This window comes from Tupaia chinensis, unplaced genomic scaffold (genome assembly GCF_000334495.1).
Source record: "Tupaia chinensis unplaced genomic scaffold, TupChi_1.0 Scaffold000055_1, whole genome shotgun sequence".
In the NCBI taxonomy this organism is placed as follows: Eukaryota; Metazoa; Chordata; class Mammalia; order Scandentia; family Tupaiidae; genus Tupaia; species Tupaia belangeri.
Genome location: NW_006159513.1, coordinates 474,368 through 490,547, shown reverse-complemented (window position 1 = coordinate 490,547; position 16,180 = coordinate 474,368). Strand labels below are relative to the sequence as shown.

At 36.0% G+C, this 16,180-nt stretch overlaps 2 pseudogenes; both read left to right on the top strand.

Annotated features, from left to right (window-relative positions):
* Positions 1-776, top strand: part of LOC102498682 (dnaJ homolog subfamily C member 8-like) — a 59,420-nt pseudogene extending 58,644 nt beyond the window's left edge.
* Positions 777-796: 20 nt separating this feature from the next.
* Positions 797-16,180, top strand: part of LOC102498274 (tigger transposable element-derived protein 1-like) — a 27,276-nt pseudogene continuing 11,892 nt past the window's right edge.

The following is a 16,180-nucleotide window of genomic DNA, read 5'->3' as shown; positions in this document are numbered from 1 at the left end:
TGACCATCCCCCCTGGGGGGGTGATTTCTCGCTTTCTGTCTCTATGTCTCTCTCTGTCTGTCTGGCGAGCGCACGTGCCCTATAGCAAAAATGAAGATGATGCAGGCAGAGCCCAAAAGGCTATGGAAGCTGTGGACAAAGTCAGCAAGTTGCTCGTGGATGAGGAGTCAGAGAAGAGGGCCCTGGATGTAATCCGGGCAGCACAAGAATCTGTGGAACACACTGTGAGAGACCGGGAGAGGGGGTTAGCAGATGGTGCAATGGCTACATTGCTGGACTCCCGCTAATCCCGGGTTTGAGTCCCTGATCCAGTGACTTAAAATTCACACTGACACCGTGTGTGCACCAGAAATCCCAGAGGAGAGTGGAGGAGAAGGGATTGCAGTGTGGCCATCCCCCCTCCTCAGCGGTGGTTTCTTGCTTTCTGTCTCTCTGTTTCTCTCTGTCCCTTGGGCGAGTGTACATGCCCTATGGCAAAAACCTCTCTACAAAAAAAAAAAAAAAAAAAAAAAACGGCGGGAGAAAAACAAAAACAAAGAAGGAAAACCTACAAATGTAGAGAAGGGGGATATTGAACTGTTCAAGCAAACAGTATATAAACAGACCATGAAATTGCTGAGCTGGAAATTAACAGAAAAGAGAGAGAAGATAAAGAGATGCGTGAAAGGAAGGGACAGAGGGAAGAAGTGACTGAAGCTCAAGAGGAGGCCAAACAAGAGCAGGGGTGGCAGAAAAACTACAGGACAGTTGAGGTGCTCATGTGCCTCAACTTCTAAGCAACTACCAAAAGGAAAAAATGAAGAAAAACGACCTCCCTGAGGCCACAGAAGGCAAACTGGGAGCAGCGTGACTGCCGTGGCACTCCAGAGCCTGCCCTGCCTCCCCTCTGCTCTGAAGGACTCAGCCTTTCCTCCCAGTTCCACCCCCACCCCCACCCCTTAGAGTACTATTTGCTTTGTTGTCCATTTTGTTCTCAATACAATTTCATATTGATCAAAGTCATTATTTTGTACATTGAAATGAGGGCCTGCGCTTTTAAAAAGACAACACATACCCACCCATTAGAACAATCAGGATTGGGAGGTGCTACCTTAGTGCCACCTTCTCACCTCACAGCCCTAGCATTTGCTGTCTCACTGCACTGTGGTGGGTAGATGCTTTGTGTGTAGTTTGGGTAAATCATCCAGTTAAATGTGCTGTTTAAACAGGTGCTACGGCCGTAACACCAGCCTGGGCCTCCTCAGAGAGCCATTTCCCTCTGCTTGGTCGACCTGTGCCAGATCAGATGGGAAGGCTATGAGAGCACAGAGAACAGCCACGAATCCCTGTTCCCTGTGGGTGGTGGCACCAGAGCTCCTGTCCTACCAGCCGGTCAGTGTGACAGGAGGCTCCAAGTCACCCCAGCCTGGTCATTTTCCAAAGAGCCAGCCATCCTCCCTCCACTACCCTCCTGTCCCAGCCTGTCTGCATTGGTGATGAAGATCTTTATGTTTAATACATTTTTATGGGGGTAATTGTTTAAACTATTTATTTAAGGTAAAAAAAAAAGTATTTTTACAATCCCAAGTAACAAAAGTAATTGAATGGAACCGGATAATTATACTTATGATCAGAATGTCGAGAAACAATAAATTAAGAAACTTTAGGAATAGATTTTTTTTCTAAGTGTCTCTCCTTTGGTTGTTTCTAGTTATAATCATGCTCTGAATAATCATGTTTTAGTCTAGGGCAGACTGTATGAATGGTCTCATAAGATTATACCATATCGCCTAATGATGAGTAGGCTGTACCTCCTATGTTCGTGCATGTCTACTCTATGATGGTATCAAGTAAAATCACCTAATGACTGCAGCATCCTCAGGACATTCCCTCAGAGTTATGCTACACATGACTACATATGACTTTCCTGCTCACTGTCTCTACAAAAGTTAAAGCAGGGTCCACAGGAAAAGAAGGCATGCAAATATTCAGAGAAAGGGCAGGAAGGATAGGAAATGCAAAAGGTCGTGGGAGAATTCATGTGGCACCATGGAGACACAGCTAGAACACTCTGGATGAAGCCTTATTTGAAAAGGGAGGAGAGTGGTAGAAATTCTAGTCATCCAGAGTTTGGCTAGAGCAAAGATTTTAGCTTTTATTTTCGCTATGATAGGAAGTAAAACAAATGTTTTGTGGAGATGATTAACTTGATCTGAATTGGATTTTTTAAGCATCACTGGCTGCTCTGTGAAAATCTGAATGGGTCAGGAGAAGATGAATTAGGAAGTGGCAGCCCTTAAGGTGGTGAGAAGTACAAGAATTTGGTGAAGGCTTTTATAGTTTTACCAACAAGTCATGCTAACTAGTAGAGGTATTGCAGAATAAAAACTGTGGAGTCAGAGACTCCAACATTTTTGACTTGAGAAACTCAGTGAGAAGAGGCAGTATTTACTGAATTAGGAAAATTTGCATAGAGACTGTTTTGACAAAAGGAGTGTTACGACTTTTCCAGTCATGTTGAGTTTGATATTTGACTATTAGATCTTTAAACTGAAATATTGAACAGGCAGAGATATTTGATTCTTTACTTTACTGTGAAATTTAGCGAAGCCATAGAGAACCAAAGCAACTCTACATTGTACTTCGTTTTGGGAGTCCATCTTAATAAATTAACCCATAGGCCTAATACTTAACTAATGAAAGTTAATGCTAACCTTGCTAAATCTTTACAGATACCAGACTGTGGAGATCAGGAAGGGAAAAGCTCTATCCCCTCTTGTATATGACTGACAGATTTTATCAGCTTATGCACTGCAAATCCACATTACACTTTGACCCTCACTGATTCTAAACCAGGATTTAAGAGTTGTCTTAACAACTGCGTTAAGCGCCTGCAGACAACTGAAACAATCATTCTACTCTGGATGCTGGATGGAAAACTGCCCTCCAAGCATTGGTAGCCTTCCTGATGCTATCAGGCTCCCTCGTGATTTTGTCTGAACATAATGACCAAGACCTCTCATGATTTTCCCTCCAAGACAATGAAATAGCTTACGTTTTGGTTCTTAGATGTATGTTCACATTGACCTCTTCACCTATATAGGTTTTCATCTTGTCCACTATGGCAAAGATGGTTATGGACTCTAGCCTGCTCTCTCCCTGGCCTCATGGAAATAAATTCCTTTTCCTACTCACCAACTCAAGATTGTTTTTTGTCAAGTAGCAAGTGACACAGACCTGATTTCTGGCCTATTCCTGAATCAAAATCAGTTTTATTTTAGAGAGATTTACATTTTACTGAAATAGCATTAATATTACAGATATGTTAATGGCATGTTATTTGTTGTAAGAGAGAGAGGATTGTTTCTCTTATTTAAATGTGTATACATTTCTGTCTAATTATCAAATTAAATGTGAGGGGTTTTCAAAAGTTTATAGAAAATGTGTATTATGAAAAACTGTATGAATTTCAAATATTTCCCACCAAAATAAACTTATAATTTAATTCATTTCTGTGAACTTTCTGAAGTCCCCTCATACATATATGATTATCATAAAAATTTAGGAAGCCGTAAATGAGAATTAAATATATATGTGTATACACACACACACACACACACACACACACTACTGCCCCAGGAACATGACTGCTTGTATTTTTACATGTTTCCTTCCACTGACTTACTTTTATATGATGAGCCTTTTCTGACTGATCAAATAGTCACTGGAAACATGGGAGTTTATGCTGGCAATGAGAGCTACAGTAATTCAATGATTAATGTATTAGGGTAATCAATAGTTAGTTCAATGAACCGAATAAAGGCATTTGAAACAGGTTTTAGGTTTGTATGAAAATTTAATACATTGCAGAGGAAACTCAAAAACCAAGAAGAAATGTATTCAACAAATTAAGGCACAGACTTGTCTCACACCATAACCCATGATTAAACCATAAATATTTAACCCTCTTTGAGTTTACTCTTACTTTTTAAAGCACTTTTTCAGCACATATTTAGTTAAGATAGATCAGATGACATCATATGGCATGGGAGTTAAGGCCGCTGGATCTGGCATGGCTGACTATGTGGTCTGAGTTCCATTTTTTCAGACGAAAGCCAAATTTCTCGAAGATGTTATAAAATCTAAAGCCTGATACATCTGCCCAACCGTTTACCTTTTCTATTTTGCCTCAGCTCTACTCACCTCACTGTTCCTTATACAATCCAACACTCTTTATCCCAGAGTCTTCACACTTGCGAAGCACTCTTCCTGGAGTGCTTCCTCCAGATGTCCCCATGGCTTAATCAATCATTTCCTTTAGTCTCTCCTCAAAAGTCACCTTACATGGAGGAAGCTATGATTTGACTGTGTCCTCCTAAAGCTAATATGCTGAAATTACATTGAATTGTTAATACAGTTATGGTATCAAGAAGCGAGGCCTTTCAGTTGCAATTAGGATGAAATAAACTCATTAATGGAGGCCCCCAAGATTGAGTCCTGGTAGGTTTATAAATATATATATATATATACACAATATACATATATATGTATAATATACAATATACATATACTATATATATATATGTATACACACACAATTTTCCATTTCTTGTTTTATATGTGTGTGTGTTGATAACCTGTATGATTAACCCACTATACAGTGTATCTGGATGGGAAATTGCATTTTGTGTGTTGTGATGATGTTCAGAGACAGACTTTAAAATAAATTAAAAAAAGAAGTCAAACAAGAAAGAAAAAACTCTCATTTATTTCTTTTTTACAAAAAAAAGTACAATTACAAGTCTGAAGGGAGTCTGGGTTTCCCTGTGTTGTAATTCAGTTTTGTGTCTGATGGATCTCTCAATTCTCTGAAGGTTAACTACAGAATCTAGAGAAAGAAACAGAGAAAACACAAGTAGCGCGTGGATGAACGGATAGGGTAAGACCGGGAGAATGAAACGGAACAAAGCCGGGCCACAGCTGACCATGCTGGACTTGCGCTTGCACATGCTAAAAATACCACTAATGGTGGAGAAAAGGAAATGGTATTTTAAACCCAACAGTAATCCTTCTCTATTTTCTGTCACTCTGGAAAAGCAGTATACTTACAATGGCTTTCTCTGTGCTTTCCACAAGGGATTTAGCCACTGTTGTAACCTTTGTGTGGTTCATTGTGAAGCTAGAAAAGTACAATTCCGCTACATTTAAGCCACTTTGTAAGGAGAAACGCAACTGTCAGCTCAGGTGGCTTTAAGCTGTCAAGCTTGGAGGATAAAACCAACTCATCTCTTCTCACATCCTTACATGAGAAGAGAACCTGACAGATAGATATGAGTTCTATCTCCCTGTAATAAATGCCTCCCATGCAATGCAGTGATCTCATGGAAGAACACGTTGGAATCAATGTGGAGCTCTCAAAAGGACTGCTCCCCCCAGCCTTCCTTCCAGAGACCCTGATTTATTTGGCCTGTTATATTGCCTAGACATTAGGATTTGTACATGTTTCCATGTGATTCTAATGTGCAGCTACAGTTGAGAATGATCACAATAAGTTTGTGTTTCCTTGTTTCTCCTTTTTTTAAAATTTTGTCTACCCAGAATATTATTTTTCTCTTTCCTATGACATCTAAATTAGGTCCCAGCTTCTACTCTTAACCTCATTTAGGAAACTAAAGAAAGTTGACTTTTCTTGGCTTTCAGGGCAAGCCTTCTTGGTTTATGTTCATCAGCCAGTTCCATTTCTGTGTCCATAATCATGGGCCCAGGGATGAGCAAGTAATATAAACAGCCCAATAAGTGCAGCTTTCAGGACATTGGCTTATAAGTTTGTGATAAGAACTTTATCTTCCTGCCTCAGGACATTGTGATATTACTGTGGAGCTGGGAACGATTAGAGGAATTTTTTCCCATGAGAGAAACAGGATAAGAATGTGGTCATTACTTTGTAAAGGGCACAACCAGGGAAATTGCACAGAGAAGGTCAATCAAGGTTAAGACCTTTTACAGCCCATCCTACTTCTGAGATTCCAGTTATTAATAGATAATTTGATCAAGGGTCTAGTTATTTAAGTCAGTTGGAATTGAATGTAGTTAAAGTACCCTAACTGATATTCTCCCACTAGCTCTTGCCTCCCTTAAGCCTGGGCCAATTGTTAAAGAAAGATGCCAAGATCTTCATTCAGTATTTACAAAGAACTGAAGCAGTCTTGTTAATCATGCTTTATAATTGCCTCTAAGACGATAGTATATTTTTCTTTTTAAATTTGCTAGAGAGTATATTTGCTCTCCAGACAGAGAGAGAGAGATACAGAGAAAGAGAGAGAGAGAGAGAGAGGAGAAATCCCCTCCCCCCCAACACACCACAATGGGGTATGATCATGGTACAACTGTTCTCTTACATTCCTCCATCCTGTCAGGATTTTGGCAAAGTGTGCATGCTACTGGATGGATCTCAAAATTTTCAGTTGATTATGAGGGATGTAGCTTCCTCAAAGATCAGGTCACAGGGGCCAGTACAATATAGATCTTAAAGTAGATAAGACATCCTCTTTGTGATAGAAAATATAGCATCAAATTCTGTATGGAGTCAGTTGATGTGACAACTTCATGAAAGAGTAATTAGATTTCTTCTTGTTGCTTTTTCAGTGGTCCTACAACAAGGAAGTTGCCTCTCAGAAAATTGAGGGGCTTGGAGGAATAATTCACAAGAACACTAGGTTAGAAAGTCTAAGGTTGGTTGGAGAATGTAGAGAGAGATGAAAGAAAGGTGTGACACTTGGCCTCAAAGTAGTTTACTGTTTAATTGGACAATTATCTATGCATTTCACTTCCCATCTGTGTTGTAACCTATTTTTCTATGGGAAGAAAGCTCAGGAGGGTCATGTCTATGTCATACCTAATGTTCTATCTATTCTACCTTAATCTGTTGAGCCAGAGCACAGAAAAACAAGTAACTTGTGGTCTCACTTATCCATATTTTCTTCTAGATACAATGTTTTTTACTAGACCAAACAAACCCTTGCATCTAGCATCCTAGAACTGAAATTAAAGCCAGGATGACTACTGCGATTTTTCTCTCAATTTCCCCTCTTATCTCTTATATATTACTGTTGCTGGTTCTAGAAATTAACACTTTTCTAATAACCAGATATAATTCCCTTCTGTATCATTATCTAGTCACGCTTCACTGTCTAAATTTTACCTCAGATGGATCACTTTTATGTGGGGAGCAAATTCTCCTCTTTCTACACATAAGAAATTGAAATTTTTATGATTCTACAAACTAATCTGACTAAAAACATTCTATAACCTTAAAGGAATTTGGAATTTTTATTAAAAATATAGCTTTCAAAGATTTTTCTATTTCTTGTGGAATGAAGTCGTTCGGATTTCTTAGGCTGATTTCAGTCAGATTGTCAGAGAGGCAAAAGTCTCAGAGATGTATTGAGTTTTCTTATAGGCAGCCACCCATGAAGTTAAAATCCAGGGGAAATCAAATTTCTTTAGTTCAGTCATTTGCCTCCAGTAATGACTTGCTTTTCCAGCAACCATAACATTTCTCTACCATTATAACGATTTAGAACATTTTTGTGTATCAGATTATTTTCACTTCAACACAGCTTTCCCTGATTCACTGCCAAGCCAATCCAATGCTCTTAGGTGTTGTCAGTTCACATGAAGGGGCAATTTGCAGCCTCCACTGAGTAGGTGAAGTGCTCCATCATGACTGGTTACACTCAAGTCATGAGTCTTTACCTTCAGCTCAAAGCAACACAATATTTTCCCTTAAATCTTGTGGGCTGCAGTCTAAAGACTTTGGTTTTTAGATTGTAGAAATGGGTGATGTAAGAAGCAAGAATAAAGCTTTTAAGAGACCTCACTTCTAACCGTGGAATAGTGTTTAAGGATGCACACAACACCCTCATCTAAATCCTTTTGCTGATGTGTGCTATAATGCCTCTTAAGAGACTGACAAGTGGGACCAGCAGATGGAGTAATGGCTATGTTGCTGGAGTCCCATGTAGTTGACCACAGTTCGAGTCCCAGACCCAGTGGCTTAGACTCTCTCTGGGAACATGTATGAGCATGCCCAAGATCCCAAAGGAGAATGCAGGAGAAGGGATTGTGGTATGGCCACCCCCCCACACCCAGTGGTGATTTCTTGCTTTCTGTCTCTCCGTCTCTATCTGGCTTTCTGGCGAGTGTATATTCCCTAGAGCAAAACCTCTTCAAATAAAAGAGAGAGCGATTGACAATGCAGTTTTAACAATAATGACAAGACCTGGCCCAGACCAAGAAAAGAGCCAAACATGCATTTGCATTTGGTTCTCCAAAGACTTGTATGCTTTTTATTTTATAAATTCCTTTTTTAGATAATGCTATTTATGCCCATAAATGCCCACAAAATGACTTTTCAGTTTAATAAATTGCTATGAACACCACTCATGTGACTATTACATAGAGCAAGCAAAGAATATTATCCTCCCCAAAAACCCACATGTATCTCTTCCCACCATTCCATCCTCTTTGGGGTAAATACTGCCCTGACACTAATATTTTCATTACTGTCACACAAGTAAAATGATTAGTGTCACACAGTAAAATGACCATTTTACTTATGAACTAATATTTTATTGCTTATTTTTCTTTAGAATTAGTTCTCATTCATGCATTCCTAAACAAAATACTTTAATGTTGCCTGATTTGAGCAATATTTAAATAGAACCATACTGCATGTATTTTCTATAACCTGATATTTTTCACTCAATATTTAGATTATAAGTTTTAACCATAATGTTGTAAACAGAACTAATTCATTAATTTTTTCACTGTATAGTATTCTATGATTTATTGATATCACAGTTTGTTTATCCATTATATTATTAAAGTGCTATTTTGAGTTTTTGGAAAAGTTGGAAAATGCTGCATTGAATATTTTTGCATCTTGTTTTCCTTAAATAGAAATATTCAAATTATAGAATATACACTAAAAATGGAAAGGCAAGCTCATAGACTGTGTATTTTTTCAACTATACTAACCTTTTTCCCCCAACTTGTAGCATTAATAGATAATGTCATTCCAGTTTCCAAAATGTTTTAATATATGAAAACATTTTAAAGAGTTATTATTATTTATCATTATTATTATTTCATATCCTTGCTAACATTTAGTATAGTCATGTTATTTTAGTATCTGATAATAGGGAGTATGTGTATAAGTATCTCATTGTAATTGTTACATGCTTTTCCCTGATTACTAATAAATATTCATGTTTGGGCTCACAAGTGGCATGGTGGTTGAGGTGCTAGACTCCCACATGTCCAACTATGGTTCAAGTCTGGACCTGGTGATTTGCTTTCTCACTTTCTCTTTCTCCCTTCTTTCTCTCATCAAAGTAAAAAATGATAAAAATAAATAAAATTAAATAAACAATTCTTTAAATAAATAAATATTCATGTTAACTTTGACTTACTTATTGGTCATTTAGAAACACTTTTTTTGTGGAATACCTCTTCCAACTCTTAGCCAATTTACGTTTTAAATTATCTGTTTTGTTTCACATTGACTTTTGAGATTTTGTTATATATTCTCGATACTAGTTCTTTGTTCACTATAGCTATTGCAACTATCTTTTCTCATTCTGTAACTGATCTTATCTTTGTATTAAAATGCCTTTGAGTAACAGAAATTATTTAATATACTCTTCTTCATAAATCTTTATGGCTCTGCATTTGGTATCTTATTTAAGAAATCCTTTCTTACCCTGACATCTAAAGATGTTATCTCTTAAAAGCTTTACAGTTTTTTACCTTTAAATTTTAGATCTTGAAGACCAACTCAGATCTTTATAAATTGATTCTTTTCTTGATATGATTCAAGTCAGGAGCTTACCTTTAAAAACAAATTGATAGTTAATTATTCCAGCATGGTTTACTAAAAACTTCACACTTCTACAGTACCCTGAAGTAACATCTTAATAAATCAAACATCAATTTATACTTAGTGCTGATTCAAAACTCTTTATTCTGGTGGCTGGCAGGTGGTGTGGTGGTTAAGGGTACTGGACTCCTACATGACTGACCACACACAGTTCAAGTCCTGGACCTGGCAACTTGCTTTCTCACTTTCCCTCTCTTTCTCTCTCACTCTGTTCCTCTCTGGTCAAATTTAAATAAATAAATAAAGTTAAATAAAATAACTCTTTACAAAAAGCTCTTTATTCTGTTTCATTGATCTGTGTTCACCAATATCACAGTCTTTATTTCTATAAGTTTATAATATACCATTCTCACAAAGCAAGTTTTCACACCTTGTTTTCTTTCAAAAATGTCTTTGGTATTTTTAATTCTTTGCAATCCTATGTGAATTTAAAAAACTGTTTTATTGGGACCATATTCATTTAAGGGTACTGGACTCCTACATGACTGACCACACACAGTTCAAGTCCTGGACCTGGCAACTTGCTTTCTCACTTTCCCTCTCTTTCTCTCTCACTCTGTTCCTCTCTGGTCAAATTTAAATAAATAAATAAAGTTAAATAAAATAACTCTTTACAAAAAGCTCTTTATTCTGTTTCATTGATCTGTGTTCACCAATATCACAGTCTTTATTTCTATAAGTTTATAATATACCATTCTCACAAAGCAAGTTTTCACACCTTGTTTTCTTTCAAAAATGTCTTTGGTATTTTTAATTCTTTGCAATCCTATGTGAATTTAAAAAACTGTTTTATTGGGACCATATTCATAGTTTAATTGAATATATAAATTATTTGATGAAGAATTCATGAATACTATATATCTTTTCATTTCTTTAGATAGTCTTTATGTAACTTCTCAATGTAGTTATAAATTTTAACAATAGAGGTTTTATACATCTTTCATTAGGTTCATTTGCAAGTTTTTTAAAAAAATGTAAATATGTAAATAATAGCTTCTAAAATTTGTATTGACTAAATATTTTGATGGTGCAGATAGGCAATTGGTAGGCTAATATGGATTTCTATATATACTAAACTTGCTCAGCTTTTTCTATATGGTTAAATAGTTCACTTATATACCCTGTACCAATACAATCATTTTACTTCTGGATAATGAGAATTTCTTTATTAATTTAAAATTCCTTATTATTTCTAAGTGTTCTTTACTTCATTGACTGAGACTCAGAGAGAGTAATATAATAGTGGAGCTCTTTGTCTTATTCTTAAACTTGAAGCAAAGCTTTCCAATTTTATCATTAAATAATATATTTGTTGAAGATTTTATTATAGAGACTTTTTATCATATAAATGAACTTCCCTTCTTCTCCTAGATATTATTTAAAAAATCAAAAATGAGTGTCAAATTTTGTCAAGTGTTGTTTCTGAATATATTGAGAATTAATCATTTTTTACTCTACTCTGTTATCTTCATGACTTAAAATAATTAGTTTTTAGTTATAAATCATACTTTCACTCCTGTGAAAAAGTAAGTTTGGCTGCAATGTATTTTTATTTTTGCATAGTGGTATAGCCTTAAGTTTTTGCATTTGTGTTTTCTTTTAGAATTTTTGCATTTACAATTTGTAATTTGTGCTGGACTAACTTTAATTTTACTTTTTAGAACATTTTCAAGTTTTTTTAAGTGTATTGAAGAATATCACACATACATTAAAAAGTTCATATTTAAAGTATACAATTTGGGGACCAGCCTAGTAGCCTAGTGATTTTTGGAGCTGGACCCCACACAGCCAACCATGGTTTAAATCCTGGTCCTGGTAACTTGCAAAAATGAACAAATGTGGGAAAAGGGATTGCAGAGTGACTTTTATTCAGTACAGTGTGTGTTTTCTCCCTCTCCCTCACTCTCCCTCCGCCCCTGTCTCCCCTGGCAAGCACACACAATCTCTGGAATTTAAAAAATGGTATATGATTTGATCTAAGTGTGAATATATGTGTTTATATGTATACACATGAAGTGAATCATCACCACAATCAAGTGATAAATATACCCATCATCCATCAAAGTTTCCTCCTGTCTTTAGTCATTCTCTCTTTATCTTCTCCTTAAGTCTGGACCCTGGCTATCAACAAACTGCATGCTGTCACCATAAAATAATTTGGGTTGTTTAGAATTATATACTATGTATTCTTTTATGAGCTAGCTGCCTTCAACTTGGTATTATTCTTTAAGACTCATCTATGTTGCCTGTATCAATAATTTATTAAGTTTGATGTTGGGTGGTATTCCATTCTGTTGATATAATGCAACTTTTTCAATCATTCGCCTATTGATAGGCATTTAAATTGTGTATTGTTTTGGCTATTATAAATAAAGCTTTTCAAAACCTTGAGATATGAGTATTTGTATGAATAAGTATTTTCATTTTTCCAGGGTAACTACCTGAAAGTAGGAAGGTGGAGTCATATATAGGTATTCAATTACCTTTTAATGAATTTTCTAACTATTTTTCAAAGTGCCTTGTTCCATTTTCATTCCCACTAGAAGTATACAAGAGTTATCATGTTCCATAAGTCCAGAAACATATCTTTTTTTAACTTTGTCAAATTCATTAACCATATATTATCAAGTCTATTTCTTTTTTAAAAATTTATTATCATCATAATCTTGTTTTACATTGAATCACATATAACCTTACAGTGTATACATTTCTTTTTCCAGAAGGAATACCATGCATGTCAGTCAATAGAGAGACATAAAAATCCCCATTTCATCATCTAATAGCTTTTCATTGTTTTTCCCGATCATTATTATTATTGTTCCAATTATTTTTTAATAACCAGTCAATCACTATTTCTCATTTTGCTTGTAAAAGACCTTACCCAACATGAAATACTTCTCAGACCAATCCAGTTGAGAATACCATACACGTCTTCATCAATAGGTAATAAACCCTATACGTGTCCTACTAATGTCATGCCTCTATATTTGTTCTCTTGCTATCTTTCTCTGTACTCTTCTCTTCTCCCTCCTCCCTTTCCACACTGTCTTATACTCGTTAAGTATTTTCACTGCTTTTATGTCCTCCAATATTTCACTCCCTACCACAGAGTGTGGATAATTGAGTATACATTAAGTGGATACATACAATATCTTTCTTTCATAGCCTGGCTTACTTCACTCAGCAATAGATCCTCCATATCTGACCATTTTCTATCAAATTCCAGGGTCTTGTTATTTTTTTATGGCTGAGTAGTATTCCATAGAGTATATATACCACACTTTTCCAATCCAATCATCAGTTCATGGACATTTAGGTTGGTCCTGTGTCTTGGCGAGCATGAATAATGCTGCAATGAACATTGATGTCCAATCACTTTTCTGACTGAGCATTTTCCTGTCCTTTGGGTAGATACTCAGAAGTGGGATTGCTGGATCAAATGGTGGTGCTATTTGTAGATCTTTGAGGAACCTCCATATTGTTCTCCACAGTGGCTGAACCAGTTTACATTCCCACCAACAGTGTAGGAGAGTTCCTTTTTCACCACATCCCCGCCAACACTTATCACTTTTTATATTCTTAATCTTTGCCATTCTGACAGGGGTTAGGTGGTATCTCATTGTGGTTTTTATCTGCATGAGGTTGTCGATTCACACTAATTACTATGTCCTTTGCTGTGCAGAAACTTCTTAGTCTGATATAGTCCCACTTGTCTGTTTTAGGGATTATTGCCTGTGCTTTTGGAGTCTTTGCCTACTCCAATGTCTCCCAGAGTTTCCCCAGCATTTCTCACCAGTAGTTTTATTGTTTGAAGTCTTAGGTTCGCATCTTTGATCCATTTTGAGTTGATTTTTCTTAATGGTGAAAGACGGGTTCAGTTTCATCTTTCTGCAGGTGGATACCCAGTTTTTACAGCACCATATACTAATGAGATTTTCCTTTTCCCAATGAATTGACTGATAACTTTTGTCAAAAATCAGTTGTCTGTAGGCTTTGGGGGTTATTTCTGGGGTCTCTATTCTGTTCCATTGGTCCACATGTCTGTATTTCTGCCAATACCATGCTGTTTTGATGATCACAGCTTTATAGTATATCTTGGGATCAGGGAGTGATATGCCTCCTACTCCATTCTTCTTGTGCAGGATTGCTTTTGCAATACAAGTTTTTTTATGATTCCAGACAAATTCTATGATTGTCTTTTCTAGATCTGTGAAGAATATTTCTGGTATTTTGATTGGAATTGCATTAAACATGTAGATGAATTTGGATAGAATTGCCATTTTGATTATGTTAATTATTCCAATCCAGGAGCATGTTATTTCCTTCCACTTTTTTATGTTACTTTCCATATCTTTTTAAAGATTTTCATAGTTTTCTTTATGAAGGTCTTTGACTTCCTTAGTTAGGTTTATCCCTAGGTATCTTATGCATCTCATGGTTATGGCGAAAGGAATTCCTTTCTTTAGCTTCGTTCAACTTGCTGTTCATATATAGAAATGCTATAGATTTTTGGATGCTGATTCTGTATGCTGCCACTTTACTATATTCACTTACTACTGAAAGGAGTTTTTCATGGAGACCTTTGGGTCTTCTAAGTATACAATCATGTCATCTGTGAATAAAGATATTTTCAAATCTTCTTTGCCTATTTGAAATCTTTTTATATCATTCTCTTCTCTAATTGCATTAGCTAAGACCTCCAGTATTATATTAAAGAGCAGTGGAGAAAGTGGGCAGCCTTGCCTAGTACCTGTTTTCAGCAGAAAAGCTTTTAGCTTTTCCCTGTTCAGTATAATGTTAGCTGTAGGTTTTTCATAGATTGCTTTTATTGTGTTTAGAAATGACCCTTCTATACCAATCTTACTGGATCTTAATTATAAAAGGATGTTGTATTTTATCAAATGCTTTCTCTGCATCAATTGAAATGATCATATGGTTTCTATCTTTCTTTCTGTTAATATGATGTATTGTATTTATGGTCTTGCATATGTTGAGCTACCCTTGCATCCCTGGGATAAAGCCTACCTGGTCATGATGAATAATCTTTGTTATAGGTTGTTGGATATGATTTGTGAGTATCTTGTTGAGAATTTTTGCATCGATATTCATCAATGATATTGGTCTGTAGTTATCGTTTTTTGTCATGTCTTTATCTGTTTTGGGAATGAGGATGATGGAGACTTCATAAAATGAATTTGGAAGGTTTCCTTTCTTTTGGATCTTTCAAAATAATTTGAGTAGGATAGGGATTAACGCTTCCTTAAAAGTTTTGTAGAATTCAGAAGTGAAGCCATCTGGATCTGGGCTTTTCTTTGTCAGGAGGTTATTTACTACTGATTCAATCTCCTGGCTTGTTATGGGTCTATTCAGGTTCTCTGTGTCCTCCTGATTCAATCTTGGTAGATTATATGCATCCAGGAATTTGTCTATCTCCTCTAAGTTACCTTGTTTGTTGGCATATAGTCACTCATAGTATCCTCTAATGATATTTTGTATTTTACTATTTCTGTTGTAATATTGCCTGTTTCATCATATATTTGATTTATCTGGTTTCTTCCTTTCTTTTTCTTGATCAGTCTAGCCAACAGTGTGTCGATCTTGTTAATCTTTTCAAAGAATCAGCTTTTGCTTTCATTTATTTTCTGTATGTTTTTTGTTTTTTTCTATTTCATTTATTTCTACTTGAACCTTTATTATTTCATTTCGCCTGGAATTTTTGGGATTTCTTAGTTATTTTTCCCATTCCCTGAGGCATGATGTTAGGTTATCTATTTGCTATCTTTCCATCCTTTTCTTATGTGCACTAATTGCTATGAATTTCCCTCTTATGCCTGCTTTTGCGTAGTCCCATAGATTATGGACACTTATGTACACATTATCATTTTTTTCCATAAATTTTTTATTTCAGACTTAGTTTCTTCAGTAATGAAGAAGTCATTCAGAAGTAGTTTGTTCAGTTTTCATGTGTTTGTGTATTTTCGAGGGTGTTTCCTGAAATTAATCTTGAGTTTAATTTCATCATGGTCAGAGAAGATCCTAGATATAATTTCTATGCCTTCAAATCTGTGAAGGGTTGATTTGTGGTCAAACATATGATTAATCTTTGAAAAGGTTCCATGCCAACATGAGAAAAATGTGTATGTTGTGGACATAGGGTGGAAAATTCTATAGATATCTGTCAAGCCCATTCTATTTATAGTCTCACTTAGGTCCTGTATCTCTCTATTTATTTTCTGCCTAGAAGATCTGTCTAAAGGAGAA